This window comes from Polypterus senegalus, chromosome 1 (assembly GCF_016835505.1).
Source record: "Polypterus senegalus isolate Bchr_013 chromosome 1, ASM1683550v1, whole genome shotgun sequence".
NCBI classification, from domain to species: Eukaryota; Metazoa; Chordata; class Cladistia; order Polypteriformes; family Polypteridae; genus Polypterus; species Polypterus senegalus.
In genome coordinates, this window is record NC_053154.1 from 211,418,843 (window position 1) to 211,437,940 (window position 19,098).

At 37.3% G+C, this 19,098-nt stretch overlaps 1 protein-coding gene across 3 annotated transcripts in view; it reads left to right on the top strand.

Moving 5' to 3' along the window:
• Window positions 1-19,098, top strand: part of LOC120538882 (bone morphogenetic protein receptor type-1A-like) — a 212,796-nt gene that overhangs the window by 117,965 nt on the left and 75,733 nt on the right. The window lies entirely within an intron of this gene.

Below are 19,098 nucleotides of genomic sequence, written 5' to 3' on the forward strand. Positions count from 1 at the left end.
ATAAAAATAGCTATAACTGAACAGAATCTGAGGTAGTTGCAATACTTTTTTTCCCCACTTTTGAAATAAAATATTTTGGACATAACTGACCTAGGCACATCTCAAATTGCATATAAACAAAATAGTGCACAGCATTACCAATAACGATTGCTTGCCTTTTGAAATAAAATAAATATTTTGGCCATATGTGACCGAGGCACACCATAAAGTGCATTTAATAGAATAAAGATTTATCAATACTTTCAAAGCTATCAGTGCACAAACCCCATAACGAGTGATAACAGTAACTAACACATATGAATACAATGTCTACTGCACACTGAGGGAACATACATTTGTTTTAGATCACCACTTGTGTGATTAACAGTGCCTTTATTGTAAACAAAAAGGTGACTTTATGCACACATTGTGTTTGGATCAAATTTGAGATACTGTAAAAGTATATAGAGGCTGAGAGTCCTAGCGCTGCATGTTTTGTTTATTCGGTGAAAATTAATAATGTGTAAAATTTGAAATTGAGAAATTGTCAAGTCAAATATTATTATTATTATGATTCTTTACATTTATATTGTGCTTTACTCACTACTCAAATTGCTTTGCAAACTCCATGCAGGGAGAACCAGGGATGTGAACCCATAATCTCCTTCCTATGAGACAGTGGTGCTGATATTACGCCACTAGCATAGAGGTACATTGCTGCATAACATTGTGCTTGTTAGTTTAAAATTAAAAACACAAACTTTATTAAATCAAAGAATTTTAACCACAGGTTAATAACAAACTCTACATTTTATAAAAAAAGTTTTGTAGTCCCACAAAGCAATCAGCTTAATTTGACTGAGTTTTAAAAACAAATTCCAAACTTTTCGCATTTTTTGATCAATTATAGTCATTCTAATTTCTTCTTTGTTTTGTGTGTCAATGGCTTATCGTTGGCATTGTTACATCCATCAGTCCATAGGATCAAAGCGTATGAGTGGAGGGACAACCAATTGTATAATGTACAGAGACTCCCATTGGAGTTACAATTAGATTCATTTACAAAAACCTATGTGTGTGTGCGCCTGCCTGTTTCTCTCTTGCGTGTGCGTGAGCTTGCCTGTGTCTCTCTCTCTCTCTCTCTCGTGCGTGCATGTGCGTGTCTGTCTGTGTCTCTCTCTCTCTCTCTCTCGTGCACTTTCTCTGCACAGGAAATGCACAGGGAGTGACTGAACACGTGGGGAAATCATCAGCATGCACAAACCGAAAGGGAAACTGGTTCGTTCGTATACCTAGTGTGTGGTCGCGAACAGATGCAAAAGTTTGGCAAGCATTTTGGTCATAACCCGATTTGTACGTGTTCAGAGACGTTCATGAACTGAGGTTTCGAGGTAATGTGTAAAATAACATAGTTTGACATTTAATAGGCTTTTTCTTAACACCTCCCATTATCCGACATTTTCGCTTATCTGACGTTCTGCCGGCCCGTTTATGTCAGATAAGCGAGACTTTACTGTAATTGATAGATATACATACATACAGTACATACATACATACATACATGGTCTGAAACCAAGTAGAAGAGTTTTTTGTAGTGTTTGTTCCTTTTGTTCTAAGAAAATCAACCATATCTCATGTGAATTGAGGTAACTTTTTTGTATGTAGTCTGCATTTTACAGAGTATGACTACCTTCTGTATGCCCTAAGCATGTCAGAATTGGTGCGGTCCATCCCACTTTAAGTGGAACAGCTTGGCAGATGGGAAACAAGGATGGATTTCTGTGCATTATGCCTTCAGGGAGATGATTTTCTGCATTTTGTTTCTGTTGTGCCACTCGAAATGCAAGAGTGTTTTGACACTGATATGTTGACAGACCACGATTAGGTAACATCTTCCTTCGACAGGTATGCTTACGTGTTTTAATATAATGATTTTTTAATGTAATCTTTATTAAAACAAAGAATCGGCAATCAAGCAAAATTTCAGTCTCTTTGAGGGCTGAATATTTATTCCAAAAAAGTCAGTTTTCTGAAAAGCACACAAAGCAAATCTTTCACACATCAATAAACGTAAAATGTATGTTGCTGTGTATTGTGGCTGCTGACGGCGCATGTTCTCCATCTCTGGCAACAGCAGCTGGGCGGGGGCATCTCGACGGCAAGCAGGAATGCATGGCGGGCCAGCTGCCTGGCTGTTTTCATGCAACATGCGGGTAGCGATCACAGTGTGATGCAATCTAGTTTTACCTCTTGTCATCGCAAGTTGCGGTCCTCCCAGGTGAACGTTGCCATAGATGCATCAGTTACATAAATCTGTTCAGCACCACGATCAGCTGATGCTGGCACCTCACTTTTATTTTCGATCCCCATTTCCTGATCACCTGCATCAGAATTGGAGTCTGACAAGGCGGAGGTCCGATTCAACAATAATATGCAAAACATCGTCAATAGAATATTTTGCTTTGTGCATTTGCATTGCTCTCTCTCAATGTTAACAGGCAGTTTTGTACTCTAACCCTCAATTTTGACAAAAGTCGACATTTGCCCTGAAAGAGCTAATACTGATATTTAATACTTGTACTTAATAATAGAAATTATTACAACCAAAGTTAATAAATATAAAAAAATCTGTGACACCTGCATCTTATAACTAACTCCACATTCAGCACATTTGATACTAATCATGTACAATTAACAAAAGGAAAATGAAAATTGCTCCATTCAAAAATTAGCATGGCATATGATGCTATCTAGTGTGGCAGATGACCAGGGACCTTGCCCCACTGGTACGCCTGGAGAAGGGAAGGACCGGGAGAGGGGCAATATCTTCCCCGGGGCACAAGAGGGCAGCCCCCCGGATTGCATCAGGGCCATGGATACAGAGCTGGGAAGCTCAGCCCTGTGGGGGTCCTTGGCCACTGCCAGGGGGTGTCTAGATGGTTCCAGAGCCATGCACTGCACCACTTCCACCACACCAGGAAGTGCTGCCAGAACAGGAACCATGTACGCCCGGAGTGCTTTCAGGTGCAAGGGCAGCACTTCTGCTACACCAGGAAGTGCTGCCGGAAGATCATCATGGAGCACCTGGAGCACACCTGGTGCGTTATAAAAGGGGCCACCTCACTCCATTTGGAGAAAGGTGTCGGTTGGTAGTGAACAGAGCTTGCGAGAGAGGAGTGGATGCGGCAGAAGGAAGGAAAAGGACTGAGCCATGTGAGTTTATTGTGGCTGTGTTGTGCTATGAAAATAAATGTGTGTCTTTGGACTACTGTCGGTCTCAGTGTCTGTCTGTGTCCGGGCTGGTCTTTCACACTAGCAAAATAGTATAAACAAGAGAACACTTTCACAATTAAAAATATTATTTTTATGAAAACATTTGTATCCCTTTTCAAGTGCTGTAAATGATCTGTTGTGCTCCACTAATTGTGTAACATATGCTAAGGGAAACATTTTTGAAAGAACAGTTGTGCCAGTTTTTCTTGAGCCTGATTCTGACGTCTGGCCTACTAACTTGTACAAACTTTTCACATTTGAAACAGGCCACTTTGGCTGATGGTGGAAGCCTTTTCTGTTGTTTAAATGAAAGCATAAGTGTATTGGGAATTGCATTGTAATTTTCTTTGTGGAATGCTGTGTCTAGTGGAAATTATGCTTTAAAAGCAGTGCTCAAGTTACTAATGTATAGAGAAAAAGATGAAATGTACACAACACTGGGGCACAAGCTTAAGCAAGGAAACTTAATTTCAAGTTAATAGTTTACTATGTTTCACAACAGTTAATCCAGGCAGGCATTTTTGGAGATTTTTTCGTAGGTCTTTTTTTAAATTTTATGTGTTAACTTTTTTGTTTTTCCATTTTAAGCCATCCTATGATTATTTTTGCATTTAATTTTATAATAACTAAAAATGTGGGTTGTAGATATTGTTTATAATGATTTTTTACCTTTTTGCACATATTTCAATATAGCTGCTCTAGTCCAAATAGAACAAAAAATGAAATTAAGTTTATCCTTTTTATAATATTACAAATCTGTGTTAAAGCCATATTACCTTTGTTGACTTTTTCCACTGATTTTGAAGCCAGTCACATAAAATGACAAAGCCAGTGGTTAACTCCAACTAGTCCACGACTCACTGTGACAAAGTCAAACAGGTTTGATTTTGCCTTTAGTTGTAGTGGGTAGACTTGTGTGCATGATAGCTGACAACCAGTGAATGCTCATTCAGAAGTACAACTCATATAATGCAGAAAGAGGGAATAAGGAACATAAGTGCTTTGGATCTCCCTTACAGAAGTGAAGCTTGTCTGCCTGAATGTATTGTGTATTTTGTACCATGATAAAATGGAAAAAAGAATTAAAAAGGATTGTGGCTCACCTTGCCATACCTTTTGACCGTTTGTACACTATCAGCTTTTTCAGGCAGAATTTTAATGGGTGCTGCAAAAGGGGCAAGCATGACTTTGTTGGAAAGTTGCGACATATTTGGTAAGTTAGACATTCCCAGCTGTTTTCATTTGTGCACTTTGACATTGTCCGGTGACAAGATCAACAGCTGCATTTGGCAGATGTGAAATACACTATGACTACAAGTCACGTAATGTGACTTAAGCTTTATTCCACTGCACATGAGCACCTGAGAGCAACTTTTAAAAGGAATATTAGGAAAGCTATAAAAAAGTTAACATGGAATATTGCAAAAAATACACAAGTTAACCCAAAGAGTAGTTGTAGCTGAGTAGTTAGTTATGTAATATTTTTATAAATACTTGTGAAAAACTCCTTGGCAATGATAATCATGTTTATGTTCATTCTGCAAAAGTGTCTGCATGAGACTTTTTTTTTTTATCCACTTCTGCCTCTGTTCTGAAGTTTTTTTTCCAACTGTTGATTTTGTTGGTAAAAACAAAGACGAAAAATACTCAACAACATTTTTTCTGTGACTAAAACAGAACAAAAACCAAATAAAAATGCACCTTTAATGCTGAAAGCGAAGATGAATGCTTTTAAAATCATTGTTGATGGAAACAAAAATGTTACAGACAACTGGACAATGAGTGATATGAAGTTCTTTACAGATCTCTATTACACATGACATTCCACAATAATGAACATGAATGCAGTGGTGCAATTTAAAAAATTTGTAAGCATGCTTGTAATTGGACAACATTAATTTTGGGCACCATAAGGAAATCATGTCAGCCAGAATCCTGCTCTATGTCGGCCAACGTGATTCTTGTATTATAAAAATTGTCACATATATGGGCCAATTTTAATTACAGCGCTGACAAAAATATAACTCATTGTAAACCATGTGGAATGAAGCTCACAGGAAAGAACACCACAAACCTGAATGGTCATCTAGAGGCGCTCCATCCTGAGATTCATGCCAATGTATGTAACGTTATGTAGGTGGTGACTTGCCTCTGGCTCTCTCGTTCACCCTGCTAATATCAATGTGTTAAGTGCAAATGAAGAAAATGTGCACATTAATGAAATAAAAGCCAACACACAGGATTTTGTTATTGCTGTTTTTATCTGTTTTATTAAGCTACTTACGATATAGATTTGTGCAGCTTTCCGAGTACAGTCAGATGCACTCAGCCTCAGATGTGAGTTTTAACTGTTTAGTTTGTAGTGTCACGCATTTGTTACAGCAGATGAAATTATGGAGGGTTTAATCGCATATGGAGGGTGTCCTACGCATTCCTACACCACCTCGCACACATCCGTATACATATATGGTCACAGTGGCAGTGACAACAATAATCATAGCATTTAAATATCAAGGCAAGTTTCAAACAACGTTGCTATTTGACTTGTCTACATCACTGATGAAATGTAACTGCTCCATTTGTTAATATTAACATAAAATGTATTTAAGATTTCAGTCTTTGAGGCGCTTGAAGCACATCTCCCAATTAATATATGTACATGTACAGTACAGCAAAAGAGCACTGCTTCACTGCTGACCGTGACTCTGAAGACACTGAATTTGTGTTGTTTCTTTGGTTTTCGAGGGCAAACCAATGTTTATGATCATAACCCCTAAAATGTGAAGAACATAGTAAAAGCACTTGCGTCATATACAGTATTAGAATGGTACGTTAGTGGATGTAATGTAGTCTTTTTTTGTGATTAATTGACTAGAGGTAACTTTTGTAATTGTGGATTTGCAAACCGGCTAAGCAATAACAAAGTCTGATCACTCATGTCACTTTGGAAACAGCACAGCAAAGACTGTTTTACAAGAGTTTTGAATTACTGGAAAAAATATCATGTAAAAAAAATAGAACTCATCTGGTAAATGTATCTCTTTAGTGAGTTTTTTTTTTTACAAGCTAATTGTGTAAATATAAATCTTACTATAGCAAATGTTACAAACCTAACTGATTCTCTTACAAACCATATTTTAAAAGTGTTACAAAGATAGCTTTTAAGGGTATGTTTAAAAGTAAATATAAATTATTTTGCAATTCACTAATTCAGCAGTACAAATATAGTAATGTTTGAATTTTAAATATTTTAAGCAGTATTTTTCAGTTGCTGAAGAAAAAACTATCAGAGAATAAATTAAAAATGTGCACATTGTCAGATAAATCAGATAGTCCATGATGATCTTGTTTTTTATAAACCCGATGCTGAATTGAAATGTGTGTTGCTTGGTCCAACATATTTTTGGTAGAATCTTATAGCAGTATAATTAAGTCATGTTGAAGGTTAGAAAACTCTGGTGACAGAACAGAGCTGCCATTATCTGACCAATAGCTTTTGGAGTAAATCCTTTCTATACTTTTTATTTTATGTTCAGTAATTTCTATATGTGATTTGGCTTTGGCCTTAGTGTATTTGTTAGTATAATAGTTTAGAGGTACAGTATATTATGTGCATATTCATATTTTTAAACAAGATATCTGCTTGATTGTCTTTTTTACTATTTTAGTCGACCAAAACCGATTAACTTTTTCTCAACTAAAAGAAAGAAGTGGGGTCACACCAGATACTGAAAGCAAAGGTTCACATACTTTTGCCACTCACAAATATGTAATTTTCGATCATTTTCCTCAATAAATAAATGGCCAAGTATAATATTTTTGTCTAATTTGTGTAACTGGTTTCTCTTTATCTACTTTTAGGTCTTGAGTGAAAATCTGTTGATGTTTTGGGTCAAATTAATGCAGAAATATAGAAAATTCTAAAGGGTTCACAAACTTTCAAGCACAACTGTACACCCTTGATATCGAAAAACACAATGAGCATGGCTTCAAATTTTGACTTGCTTTGACGAGCTTTTTTCATTCTTGGCCCAGGGCATTCATCATCTTTGACATCCTCACGTCCCTCACAATCAACTGAACGTCATAAGAGTGTTGCTGCTTATCGTGCAGGTTCAAACATGTTCAAGGTCACCACGCATGCAGTTATTTCCGGCTCTGACTGCTTTGTTTACTAGGTAGAATCACAGTCTCGTTATTTAATAGACATACCTCGTATAATTTTAACAAATGAGTGTTTTAACTAACATAAATAGTTAGATGGGTAACTTATTTCAGTTCCTTTCATAGAGTAGTATGGATATTTATTTTTTGTCAGTATTTGTCATTTTGAATTAACAAATACTTTTCAATTGCTAATTACTGGATTATATTCTATTGGGTATACTTCAAATTTTCTTAAACATAACATTTTTTAACAACAGTTGGTCACAGGCCCTAATCCACTAACACACATCAATCAGTGCCATTTTTACACTTGAATTGGACTCAGCTGTGTATGAAAGCTAATTAGCAACCAGGAACAAGTTTGTGCTCTGCCTTTAACTCTGTTGCAAAGTACTCTTAAAGCACATATTTAAAGTAGTCTACTAACATGTGTAATTGCTTTCTTTTATCGCTATTGTTACAAAACTAATTTAACAGAAATATAATAACTGTCTTTGGTTTAGGTCAACAAAAAATGTGAAATACTTCAACTTTCATATCAGTTAACTTAGTTGCCAAATGCACCTGAATGTTATGCATTGCGTACATTGTCTAACTTGTTAAATTAACTTTGAAAAAATGAAATTTCAGTACACTTAAGAGGTATAGGTACATAATGGATATACATTCTGGTATTTGAAGACCTTGTTTATTAATTGCTTTTAATAGCACGGATACATATTTATCAACGCTAAAAGTAGTGTTCTTGGAAAAAGCTATGTTAAATGATAAATGATTGTGTATATTGTAAATTTCCAATTATACATGTATTCCTCTTTCGTAAATTCTGATAGGTGAATTCTTCACTAGTAGTTGAGAGCTATTAGTTTGCGTTTGTAAAGGGGGATCATTTGAGCTAGAGTTGTTGAGATCGCACTGATGTGAAGTAGAATGTAATGCATATCAAGAATTTTTAATTTTGTCTAAATGCCTTTGGCATGTTCTCATGGAGCTCAGACAACTGCACCCCTTCTGAAGAAGGTGACTGGTTAACTGCCCTTTGTCTTTACTTTAAGGAGGATTTCTTTGTACTCATTACGCAGAAGTCACAGATGTGTGAAAAGTAGGACACAGGGCAGGCCTCTTTTTGTCTAATGCTCAAATTGAAAGTGACACATGCTACACTGCTCTGCATGTAATTTGTCCCCTTCCAAAATGCTACTCCAGACACTAATTGAGAGTAAAAGCACAGAGCTTCATGAAAACAAGTAGATTGCAATATTAATGCTGTACAAGCATCCAGTAATATTGTGAGGTTTTGTTTCTCATGTTATATGTGTTGGCACTGGCCAAGGTTCAAGCCTTTGAGACAGCAAGAGGCCAAAAACGGTAGTTCTGATTAAAATTATTTTTTGTGGCAATAGAATTTGCCTTGCTTTGTTGTTATAAGTATTAAATCAATTGTTTTAAATGTTCAGTAGCAAGTCATTATCAGAAAAAGTTTTAATTTAAACAGAAGTTTTTAGTTCATTTTCAAGGTCCTTCAGATGAAAGCATTATATGCCCAGCTAAAGTATGAATCTGTATCTGTAGATAGTTGGTTTTTTTTTTTAATAATTACACTATGCTGAAAATATTATACAAACTAATTTTTATTTTTTTTTAACTTTTATTGAATTTGTTTAAAGCATGTAACATTACATACAGTCAAGTCAAACTTAACAATTAAAAAAAAAAAAGAGATAAAGGCGAATAGCCAGAGTAAATGTTTTGACAGTAGTGTAGAGGGAAAGGAGTCTTTCTCCCCAATATTCTTAAATATTATTGATTAGATTCTGGTAGGTTTTAAAAAAGTTTTTGAACATATCCTCTAAGAGAGAATTTGATTTTTTCCTAATTCAAATAGTATATGACGTCAGCAGGGCTGTGGAGTCGGTAGATAAATGCTCTGACTCCGACTCCTCAGTTTCTAAATCTTCCGACTCCCGACCGACTCCTCTGTATATATATACTATGCTAATGTATTTTCTACATCCATTGAAGGAAAGGAAGGCAGCATACATGTCATTTCACCACAGAACTACTGGCTAGGAAGCCAACACTCTACTATAATGCCAGATTAAAGACAAACACAATTGATTGGCGGCCGCAGATTGCGGGTGTCCACATGGACGGGCAGATCCAGCTTGCCGAAAATCTCGACCACCGCCCCCCATCCAAAGTAATGTGATGCCTCTGTCTGCTGCAGTGGCTGTCTCCTCAGTCAGCCAGCCGGAAGTTTAGTGCATTTTGTCACTCACCGGCCAGCTGATCAGCAGAACGAGCCTCTGCTGGAGACAGGTAGGGAGATCTGTGTTTCGGCTCCTTCGCCCCTTCACTAGCGCATAGCGAAGGGAGCCGACGGAGCTGAGAACACACCAGATGATTTTTCAGGCGTTTGACGCGTGATGACTCGTTGAATGGCCGAAAAATCGGCAGTGCATCTGTAAATGTATGGGGGGCTTTAGGCTAGGTTCACAGTTCCCTGTAACAGTGGAACACGACACAATGGAAAGCGGTGCCGCACCTTACCTGTGCATTACATCCCATATAGTGACGCATACAGTCAATGAAAAGCATGCTTCATGGTTACTTGACATGTTCGTTTTGTGGTAACATTATGCACTGCATGCATTGGGCTTTATTCTTACTGCAGAGAAGTAGTTCATTATGACTGTTTGTGAATTGGGACATTTCAACTTACTTTTTTAATTCCCATTTAAATTTAGTAGGAGTCGGAGTTGGTTAACTTTTTGCCGACTCCGACTCTGACTCCAGGTACCCAAAATTGTCTCCGACTCCTCGACTCCAACTCCACAGCCCTGGACATCAGTTACCCTCTGACTTAAGAGAGATGGGTTTGGATTCTTCCATTTGAGCAAGATAAGTTTACCTGCTAATAGTGAAGTAAAGGCAATTGCAGTTTGTTTATCTTTCTCCACTTTAGGTCCATGTGGGAGTACACCAAACATAGCTATTAATGGATTAGGAGTGATTGTGACACCCAGACTGTCTGATAGACATTTAAAAAATTTTAACCAGAGTGATGTTAATTTGGTGCAGGCCCAAAGCATGTCGTCTAGTGAAGCTGAAGCTTGATTACAACGTTTGCAGGTTGGATCTTGCCCTGGAAACATTTTGGAAAATTTAAACGAGGTAGATGTGCTTGATTTTAAAAAAAAAAAAAAAAATTAAGTTGATTAATTGAATGCTTTGATAATTTTCCCACTGTACTTTGGGACCTTTAAAAGGAAGGGACTTCAAAATGGTTTTATATATTATATAAATGCTGTCTTCATGACTGATCAGTATCTCTTCTGGAATAGAAATAGGTGGGAGGTGAGGAAAATTGGGCAGATTTTGTTTAGCAAAGTTTCTAATTTAGAGATAGTGGAAAAATTGTGTTGATGGAAAACTAAATTTATGGTGTAATTGTTCATAGGATGCAAAAACATAATTATTTATATACAAATCTCTAAATGATTTAATCCCATACATTTTCCAAGCATTAAAAACTGTAAGTTGGAGAGGGTGGAAATCATTGGTTACCATGTAGAGGTGCCACAGATAAAATATTCTCTAACATGAAATGCTTCCTATATTCTGAGTAAATGAATGACAATTGGGTTTTTAAAATTTTGACAAAACCAACACAATTTCTGAATACTGATGTTAATGTACACTCCAAAGTTTTATCTAGGATTGAGAATGATAATATCACAAGACCATACTGGATTTATTAAAGGCAAACATTTAGCTTCTAATCTTTGACACTTATTCAATGTAATATATTCACCAATTAAATCTAACTTCCTAGAGTTAGAGGGGGGGCATGGCACTGCCTAACTTTCAATTTTATTACGGGGTGGCAAAAACAAGCCATACAGACTTGGTCATCAAAACAAATCTATATACAAGCCTGCCAGCAGTAGAATTCAAATCTTGCAATACTTCTTTATATTCCCTGCTTTGTGTTCCAGTAAATACAAATTGCCAGCAATACACTAATAATCCAATTACCCTTCAATCATTCAGAATATGGAACCAATGTAGGAAGCACTTTGCACATATGAACACCCCTATGCTTGAACATGGTGTTCGTTATGGACAATCCATGACAAGCACAAAACAAAAATCCAATAACAAAACACCGTTCCGGGTTTAGATTTGGCATTCCTCCCAATCACGCCCTTCCAGGTCTCACTGTCATTGCCCACGTGAGCATTGAAGTCTCCTAGTAGAATGAGGGAGTCCCCAGAAGGTATTCCCTCTAGCACCCCCTCCAGGGACTCTAAAAAGGGTGGGCACTCCAAACTGCTGTTCGGCGCATACACACAAACAGCAGCTAGGACCCATCCCCCCACCTGAAGGCTACCCTCTCGTCCACCGGGGTAAACCCCAACAAACAGGCTCCAAGTCGGGGGGGTAATAAGTGTGCCCACACCAGCTCGGCGCCTCTCACCGCGGGCAACTCCAGAGTGGTAGAGAGTCCAACCCCTCTCAAGGAGATTGGTTCCAGAGTCCAAGCTGTGCGTCAAGGTGAGCCCGACTATATCTAGCAGGTACCTCTCGACCTCTTGCACTAGCTCAGGCTCTTTCCCCGAGGATCAGACCGCCAAGGTCCCCGCCTTCGGTCACCACCCAACTCTCACCGCACCCAACCTCCTTGGCTCCTCCCATAGGTGGTGCCCCTACCAGGGGCATAAAGCCCCGGACAACAGAGCTCCTAGGATCATTGGGACATGCAAACCCCTCCACCACGATAAGGTGGCGGTTCGAGGAGGGGACAGAGAAGCTTTTATCGATTGCATCTGTACATGACAACCACCTTTTTCTACCCTCTCAAACCTACATAGTATTTAATGTTTGGTAAATGTCCAAGATTAAAACACTTGGACAACTGTATATAGATAATGTGTTTGCATCCTATGAGCAATTACATTTCCACAACTTTCAAATTAGAAACTTTGCTAAACGGAACCTGCCCCATTTTGCACACCTCCCATCTATTAATATTCCAGATGTAGTAATATTGATTCTGATAGCATTTCTGTAATATATAAAAACATTTTAAAGACCCTGCCTATCAAAGTTCCCAGGGTATTGTAAGGTGACCTTGAGTACTAAGAAAGGCACCTATTAAATAAAATGTATTGTTATTATTATTCATTATTGAGATTAAAACTTGACCAATGTCTGAAAGTCTGGTATTTCTTTTAACGGTGAAATGATACACTCAATGAAAAAAATAAACAATTTTATTATATACAAATTGGCTTAATAATTTCTGAAAATATTTCACTCATTCCTCTCTCAATCTCACACACGCACACACACACGCACGCACACACGCACACACACACACACACACACACACACACACAATGTGGTTACTTAAATATATACAGTATAGGATCTAAAATCCTTGAAACAGAATTGTCTTAGCTTTTTACATGTGTTGCCACTCTGTAATTTGAGAGTATTCAGTCTGGCAATATGGTGCAGCCTCAGTTTGTGGAAGACAGACACAACTAAAGAAATGAGCATAACATGATGGTTGTCAATTTCAAACTGTTTCCTCAATGTGCTCCTTGAGAAGAACACATTATTTGAACCAATCTCAACCTGAACAAGCTGATTGATCAAAGATACACTGACAGCTTGCCCTAATGATGACTGTCGGATAACGCGCTCAGCTACTTTGACCAACTTGACTGTACCCTCAGAAGGAATCATCAAACCTCCTTTGTTTTTTAATGTGAGCAAGTGGTAGCTTTGATCATATGATGCTGGTAGAGTATCTGTTACCAAACTAGCACAGCACACATCACAGGACAGCTTTCTCAAAATCCCGTCTAAGGGCTACCTCCCACTGCTTCCTGAGGTGAATTTCTTCGGGAAACCTTTAAAGTTTGAGAAATGTTAACAGCTAACATCAATCTGTATAATTAGTGACTAAATTATGCTAACTTGAGCACATAAATGCGTTGCTTTGCTAGGTTAGCCTGCCATAGCTAAAGGTAAGATTATAAAATGGGATTTTATAATGGCCAAATATAACCAAAACAATTGTTCAACCTTACCTATGAAATGTAATCCCCCGGGATCTGGTTTGGAGCGTACAGTGGTTTGTACAAGCCCAGTTAGCACATGCGTGAGGAATCTTTATCTATTACTTCACTCCACAGCAGTGCCACTTGCAATATGGCGGCGACATTGACATACAATGCTGCTGGTCATGCAGCGTCTAGTAATTCTATGTCTATGGCCTGCACTGCTAAAACAAGCCTCTACTTGCTGCTCCTCATTTATGCATCAGGAAGTTGTTGGGGGAAAAGGCTACAGTGGCACAACTACCGTAATACCTTGTGTAAAGGAGCACTGAAAATTACTGTAATGCTTAGAAAAGCAGGGGCTGAAACGATCAGCTTTTGTGATTGGCCAATTTACCAATCACTGATCAAGCCTTTTTTTTAGTGAAAATTTGTCAATTCAGATAGGCGGCTGATCGATCAGAGCATCCCTAACAGGCTGCCTTGTTTTGTAATAAATATACAATTTCTGTTGATCTACTAAATATTCTTACCTTTCTCAGATCATACACCAATGTTGCTCAAGCTTTAAGGGGCAGCATTGCAGGCTAAATGTATTAGGCACCGATCAAAATAAACTTTAAGAGTCAGAAAACTTGTGAACCCCTGTGAAATATTGATCATGATAAAAAAAAAAAAAAAGATTTAGTACTGCGGCTGGCTTTCAGTTTTTAGAATACTATTATCTGTTTTCATCCTGTCCCTTGGCTGTACAAATCATCTTAACTCAGTTGGCTGTATATCTGCACATAGATACCGTATGTAGAACGTTGTCTGTATAGATAGTATTACTATTAGTTTTGTAATAATTCATTTTGGCACAGGTTTCAGTTTTTATCTAAGGTGATGTCTATCAAACTTCAAAGCCTAAGATTGTGAGTTCAAATCCTGCTACTGACATTGTGTAACCATGAACAAGTCACTCGACTTGCCTGTGCTCCGATTGGAAAACCAAAACAAATGCAACCAATGAAAAATGTTGCCTTTCTCCTTGGATAAAGGTGTCAGCCAAATAAGTAAATGTAAATATTGATTGAAGCAGTTATTATTTATCCTAAGATGCATCTGTAGGTCAGATCTTGGGGTGGATTTGGGTAGGACCCAACTATCATCAGTAGATTGCTTGTGCCTGACTTTTTTTCCATATGTTGATGACATTTCAATGATTGAAAGAAAATTGCTTTAAAGTGGTTTTACAACCATTCCCACACTCAAAGACATTGACATTCTTTCTTCAGAGAGTAGCAGAAAATATTTTTACATGATAAAGCCACTTATCTCAATTGCTAAAACCAAGCCACAATACAGGTTCTGATGCTTATAAAGATTATGCACTATAAGTTACTCTCTAATAGGGTTCTTATCATTTGCACCTGTTAGGATGCTTCTGTTTCTAATTTAAAGCATTTGATGTAGAGGTAAAAGTAATGGTGTACTAAATTTTTAACTCATCTGAAGGTCTGACAATTGCATAATAATTGTATAACAGTATAAAGTTAACATTTTTCATTGTTTGACTCTGCACAGCACAGTTGTCCTTTTGAAGTAGGTGGATTCTCTGATTGAAAAATTAAAGATATAACTGAAAAAATTAGCTAAATGGTCACTACAGGTTTTGACAACATACTAGTGCTGGGCAGTATGACCAAAATTCTACTTCACGGTATTTTTAAAAATTATACCAGTTTCACTGTATTCGACTGTATTTTTTTCCCATGCATGAGTGGATGTTAATCACATTTTCCACTGCAATTACTGCAGAAGACTGGCAAGGAATAACCTATTCCACTGTCATGAGAATTGTACATTGTACAAAAAAAGTTTTAATGTGCACACAAGTATTAATACAGGTTTGCATGGTCCCATAAAGTGGTAGTTTTCAAGGGGGTGGCACTAATGAAGAGAAGGAATCACATTGCATGACAGTTGCAGTCACAATATAGAACCTTTTTATTGAACAAATTTTGCAAACAACTTTTTCAACCATCCAAAGAGGCATTTAGACATAGTAAAATTATTCAGAGGTGCTTGTCAAAAGTTGTATTGCACTGAACATGTCTTAGAAAAGGAATAAATAGTGAATATTTTTTGTAAACCAACTACACTTTCTGTTAATTTTAACAATCTCTGGCCACTGACATGTTAAAGTGACTTTTTAAACAACTTTACCTTCATTAAACTGATTAATATTTAAACTAATAAATAATAATAAAATAAACAGTGCAACTTCCAGTAATAATACTATTACTTCAAGACTTCAAGCCCAGGTACATTACACAGTATTCACCAAATAAAAATAAAATAAAACAAGTGCAACTTGGTGAGACATCTTTTTTATCTTTATTAATATGGATCTTGCTTCAAGCTAAGCTATATATACATAAATAATAATACTGCAACTTGCATTTATAATGCTATTTGTGATTATAGCCCTACGGAAGCATATTAGGGCCAGAGTGAAGAAAAAAAAAAACTATATGTCGAGAATAAAGTCGACATATTGACTGTTTTCTCGACTTATTTCCACTTTAATCTTGATGCTTATGTCGAGATTAAAGTCGACATTTCCACTTTATTCTCATAGTTTATTTTCTCAATAAAGTAGAATGTGGTATACTAAACTTCACCCTAAAATCAATGTTTAATTTACTAGATTTTCTCAAACCCCGTCACAAGTTAATGTAGCGCATTAAATGCTTTGTGTTGCCCGACCCAGTTGTTAATCACTAAGCGCTTCTTAAACTGACTTCCTCCGCACTAAGAGGAAGCGCAGGCAGGGATTGCCACAAAAAATACATTCACTTTATGACATTCCTGCTCTCTGAAAATGTAAAATGCTAAGATAAATACTTGATATCATTTTCATGATGAAATGCACTAAAGCAGATATTACACATGCACTGTAGTGAGGCGGTAGTGCTGCTCCCTCAAAGTAAGGGGTCCCTATTTGTACGTTTATTGTAAACTTTATGGCAGGTGTGACAAGGCTTCCAAAAACTGGATGTATGAATGGGTATCGCACAGGTTTAACTTAAATATTGTGTAAATGTTGGGTTTGTGATCTGGTGGTTGGAGACACGAACACGGAAATCAGTGGATGTTCTTCTGAGTGGGCTTTCTTTATTGCGTGCATGCTGTCTCTATCTGACATACCAAACCCCCAGTTCCTATCCTTTTTCATTCTCCACCTAACCAATCACCGCACGATAAACGTCTTTGTGAAATTAAAACTAGTTATAAACTTAGACCACGGAGTCTTCACAGCTTTAAAAAAAATCTCTGTTATACATGTTTAAATATGCCATCCATTCAGGATTATGCCCATCCCAGCAAGCATTTTGTGCGAGGCAGGAGCAAATCCTGAACGAGGCACCAGCACATCACAGGGTGAATACGAGCAATACATACACTAGCATGGTTAATATAGCATAACAAAACCCCACATCCTACATGACTTTGAAAGGAAACTGAAGCACACCGAGTAAACCCACCAGATAAACATGCAAATTCAAAGCAGGGAACACCCGGGACCCCTTTGCTGTGAGGCAGCAGTGCAACCTCCACGCCACTGCGCCCCCACATGATTAATACATGCTTTAATGCATTTCATCATGAAAATAATATCAAGTACTTTATCTTAGCATTCTAAATGTTCAGGGAGCAGGAATATCATGAAATTAATGTATTCTGTGTGCTGCCTGCGCCTCCTCTTAGTGCAAGAGGAAGTCCGTTTAAGAAGCAGTAGCAATTAACATGGCTTGGGGAACACTTAACACAAAGCATTTAATGTGCTACATAACTTACGACAGGGTTTGAGAATTAAATATTCATTTTAAGATGAAGTTTGGTTTGATGTTATACTTTAATGACAAATTACGAGAATAAAGTCAACATGTCGACTTTAATGTCGACATATAAGGGGGAGAATAAAGTAGAAATGTCATAGTATAAAGTCAACATGACGACTTTATTCTCGTCATAAGTGTCAAGATTAAAGTGGAAATGTCAAGAATAAAGTCAACATGTCGTCACGCTATTACACAGTACCCAGGTACATTACACAGTATTGAAAAAAAATAAAACAAGTACAACTTGACTTGCAGTATTATCCAGTAGTATAGAAACAGTATTCACACATGTTAAAATGGTCCACATCCGACCTTTTAAATCCAAAGTATCTCCAGACAACAGACACAGCTCCTTTTTCCAGCACAAGTTCTTCTGTGTCATCTTGTTCAACTTTATCGTCTGCTACAGCTTCAGTTTCGGAATGTTCTCTGTCCATTTTTACCGCGCAATTCTTCCACTACCGCATGTACTCCATTGCATGCCTGTTTAGCGTTGTAGCAGTGAAAAAGAGCCCCCGCGCAACACCTCCACTAACGCATATACTACGTTGTATGTGTTTAGCAGTGTAACAGTGATAAAGGTCCCCCTTAAACAGTTTCCCGCTGCGCCACGTTCTGAACGTTGTTTAGGCAATTTAAACTGGTGTCGTGGTATAAAAAAAAAATATAACAAAAATAAAAAATGGTTTTCGGTATAAACTGGTATACCACCCAGCACTACAGCATACCCTGAAATTCTATCCAGACAAAAATTCTCCTTGTGCCATGCACAGAAATGGAGTACAGTGAATCATATATGAGGCTGCAGGCAACTGAACGGCAGGCTGCTTGTTATTGGGATCAGAGTATAGAAAGCATTCAGGTTACTGAGGGAGAGATTACGTGGATAAAATTTGATTGTTTTACCTTGTCATTTCTAAAAATCTCCAAACTTGCCAAAGTGTGTGCGACTCATTAATGGTACTGTAATCGGTTTGTCAGTTGTCCACTGATTTTATAATAAAACCCATTATGATGATTGCATATTCATCCATATCTGATGAGTCCATAAACGAGCTTCAGTTGATGCAATCATGTTAGTCCTACAGTTTTTCATTCTGCGTTTTTAGCCCAGCACTGAAACACTTTTTTCTTAAAGCCACCACCGTGCTTGGCCTTTGAATATACTCTGCAGCTTGAAGGTGGCACTTATCAGATTATTAGGCATTCCTGCTCACCGTCTTCTGGCAAGAGGATTCCTTTAAAAAGAGCAAAGGCCATTATTGGCCTATATGCTATGTTTTCAAAATGTTCAGGTTAGTCGGCAATAAAAGTAGGTTTCTGTTTTCTCAAAAACAATATACTGACACCTTGTAAGGAGATCATAGATTTTCATCCTGGGTCCTTCCTGTGTGGAAGTTCTTTAAGGAGTGAGAAAAGTGCTATATAAATGAAAAGAATTATTATTATTCTTCTTTTCAAGGGAATTTATTATGATGTTATTTAAAAAGAGAAACTAGCTTAGTTTGGCAGCTTGTTTCACTTATTGGAAATGCTGTACTATGAGCATTAATTTTCTGCATTTACTATTGTAGAAATGTACTTTCCTTTTAAATTGTCTGTTTCCGTAATGAGAGAATCAAGAATTCAGAGTAAATGCTTTTCAAATCCCAATTTATTCTATGAAAAGAACTGATTTCTGTTGGGTAAAGAAATGATTGTTCTTCATATTTGACATGCTA